This window comes from Oreochromis niloticus, linkage group LG3 (genome assembly GCF_001858045.2).
Source record: "Oreochromis niloticus isolate F11D_XX linkage group LG3, O_niloticus_UMD_NMBU, whole genome shotgun sequence".
Classification (NCBI taxonomy): domain Eukaryota; kingdom Metazoa; phylum Chordata; class Actinopteri; order Cichliformes; family Cichlidae; genus Oreochromis; species Oreochromis niloticus.
This window is the reverse complement of record NC_031967.2, coordinates 8,642,565-8,645,506: the sequence shown is the minus strand read 5'-3', so window position 1 is coordinate 8,645,506 and position 2,942 is coordinate 8,642,565.

Genomic DNA, 2,942 nt, shown 5'->3' with positions numbered 1-2,942 from the left:
AAATAACGTCTGTGGAGCAGCTGACAACATACCCAGTAGACTTGAATGTTCCAGATTAAAGTGCTATAGGACTAGACTTTTGTTATTTGTTGGTTATGAATAACCAACATTAATTAGGTTGAAAGCTAAATAAACTGCTTTACTGATCCTACACATGCATTGCTTTATGTCCTGGTGAGCACTGAAATTACAGTCGTGGCTCTTTCATTCATCTAAATAGAGGTTTCAAAATAGCTGTACAACAGCATCGGGGAGCCAGGATGGCTACTGAAGAGCGGGACTTATTTCTACACTCTAAGCCAGGAAACAAACTGGAAACTAAATTTTTGACTCTTAATTGTATCACACTGCTTCTCCAAGTCTTTATAACTGCTGTCACTGATGAACAATTTAGCAACAAGCGCAGACAGGTTCATGAGCGCGAGCCGAAATCTCTGATGCATTAGGATGGCAGATTCATAAAACTGTCCAATAAAGGAGTTGTGAGTCTCTGTGAATTCTTCTCAACAGGAGAGAAGGATTCACGGCGTGCCACAGAGGAGGACAACAGCCTGTGGGTTTATTGGGGTGCGCTGGTTAAAGGCAAAGATTAATCGCTGAAAAGAGAGAGAAAAAAAGTAGGTTGTGTACAGTGTCTGTTTTCAAGCCGCCACATACTGGTAATGAGGTCTAACAAATACAACAGAACAAACTGTGCTACTGTGGTTTGGATCTCGGAAAGCAAACTGTAGGTGTAATATTTGCCTTATTGTTTATTCCACAGCGCCCAAAATCCAGCACACAGAGAAGCAGACATTCCTGCTCTTTGTACTCTCCTTGTTGAATATATTGAGAACGATATTTATTCATATAGCCAAAGCAATTTCCAAGTAAGGGACGGCCTGTGGCTCAAAAGCAATAACTGCTCATGCTGATGCTACAGCCTGTAGTCAAAGAGATGGAAGAGTGGAGGCCCAGGACAATAATTTGAGTCATTGTTTGGATTCCAAAGACTTGCTATGGGAAATGTCCACTCTTCGCTTCTTCCCATTCTGTGGCCTTAAAATAAAAAAAAGCATCAGTGTTTGCGGGCGTTAGTCATCCTCTCGCCTTCTTTTCTTCCCTTACACTCACACCTTTTCCTTGGTCTCCCCTTTTTCCCAGGCGATCCCCAAAGTCCCCCTGATCCCAAACAAAGGTAGAGCTCTCAAATTGGCTTTAGGGGGAAAAGACTAAGAGCATGTAATGTATCTGTTTCTATCTGGGCAGCCAGTGGGAACAAATATTGACATGTAATTCTTTCTTCTCCCCACTCTCTGTGGCCAAGCCTTCACTTCCATTACAGCTGTGAGGGAGAGTAGGAGGCAGAGTCGGTGTCGCCGGGGAGACCGACATGACTGATATATTTTTTCGTTCTCCTCTCCCCTCCGCGTTCTTTCTTCCGTCTCTGCCTTTGCTCACGTCCTGTTGTCGATCTCTCCGGTGAGAAAGCGGAGCCCTTTCCAACAAGGTAAATAACCATTAGTGGGTGAGTGAGTGGGAAAGAGGGAGACGGCGGGGCAGAGCGGAGAATGAGAAAGACAGGGGGAAGAGATGAAACTTGGAGAAGGTCATTTGTTGCTTTTTCAATATCCTCAAGCCCCACCCCACCTCCACCACCACCACCAGCAGCAGCACCGTACTACCTTTTTATTTTGTCCCAGTGTCTATTTGTCTTCGCTCGAATTGTGTCCTCACTCAAGTAAAGACGGCGAGGCTCTTTTTATTCACGACTTGTAATATAAGAACACAATGGCTGCTTTTCACAACCTTGTAAGATTTCTCATTACATCTCCTTTATTTATCTTAGCGGCACAGAGACACAGAGCGAGTGATGGGGACCAGGAAGGGAGAAAAGTAATGGGAAGGGGAGGGGAAATAAGAGCTCTCTATTTTTAATTAAGCACAATATCCCGGTCTGTGAGGTGCTCTCTTTCGCTGTGGGTGTTGGTGACGTAACGCACCCGAGGCCCCGGCGCGCCTGCTGCGCCGCTCTGCCGATCAAACGTCGGACGCACGTTATTGATCACAGATGCCGCTCGTTGCCTTGGTTGCTTTGACTCAGTTTGCCCTCTGTCTTGCCTTCTGTCTTTCTTCCTCTTTTATGCCTGTCTCCTTCCCTCTCTGTTTCTTCTCCTTTCCATCCTTCTGCCTTTCCCAAGCGCCCCACTTGCAATCTCCTTCCATCTGCCACCCCTTCTCTCCACGCGTCCCCTCCTGCTTCTGCCTACCATCCCTTTAACTGTCTCTTTGTCTGTCGCAGCTCTCTCGCTTGTCAAACATCCTTCTCTCCCCCTCTCTCTCTCTTCTCCCTCCTCCACCTTCCGTCTCCGAGTGTCCTTAGGAGACACTTGTAGACGAGGCGGGGGCTCATATACTTGGAGGTTATGAAGGAGAAACAGTGAATTGCGAGTGAGCTCGGGACTGTCCAAGTGTTTGCTCGGGCATCCAAGCACCCCTTGCTCATTTTGTGGGTTTCATGAATAATTGATTAAATAATGGAAAATGTAATGAGGGAGATGTTTTAAAATTCAAATTCAAATCAAACAACTAGCCGTGGCATTCGCCCGCTCTCCAATAAGCAGATCTCCGCGGTGATTGGCTTGAAGATGTGGCTGTGTGACTAGAGTGTTCATTGAGGCATGGAGCGAGGAGATTAATTTGAGGATATTTTCTTTTGGGTGGAGGGGGTGGTGGGGTGGGTGAACACACAGGTGAGTTCGTGTGTGCTCGAGCGCACAAAAGTTGGCCAAGTTCAAGCCTTAACATTTGTGACTATGCTGCTCCATCTTCAAGAGTAATTTCCAGCGACACATCTGCCTCTTCCTATAGGTCTCCCGTGATTGTGATGCATGTGTTTATACTCGGTGTGTCGTGTGCATGAGCATGTGAGGGGGAATCTGCCTGTACTCTGTCAAAAAAAA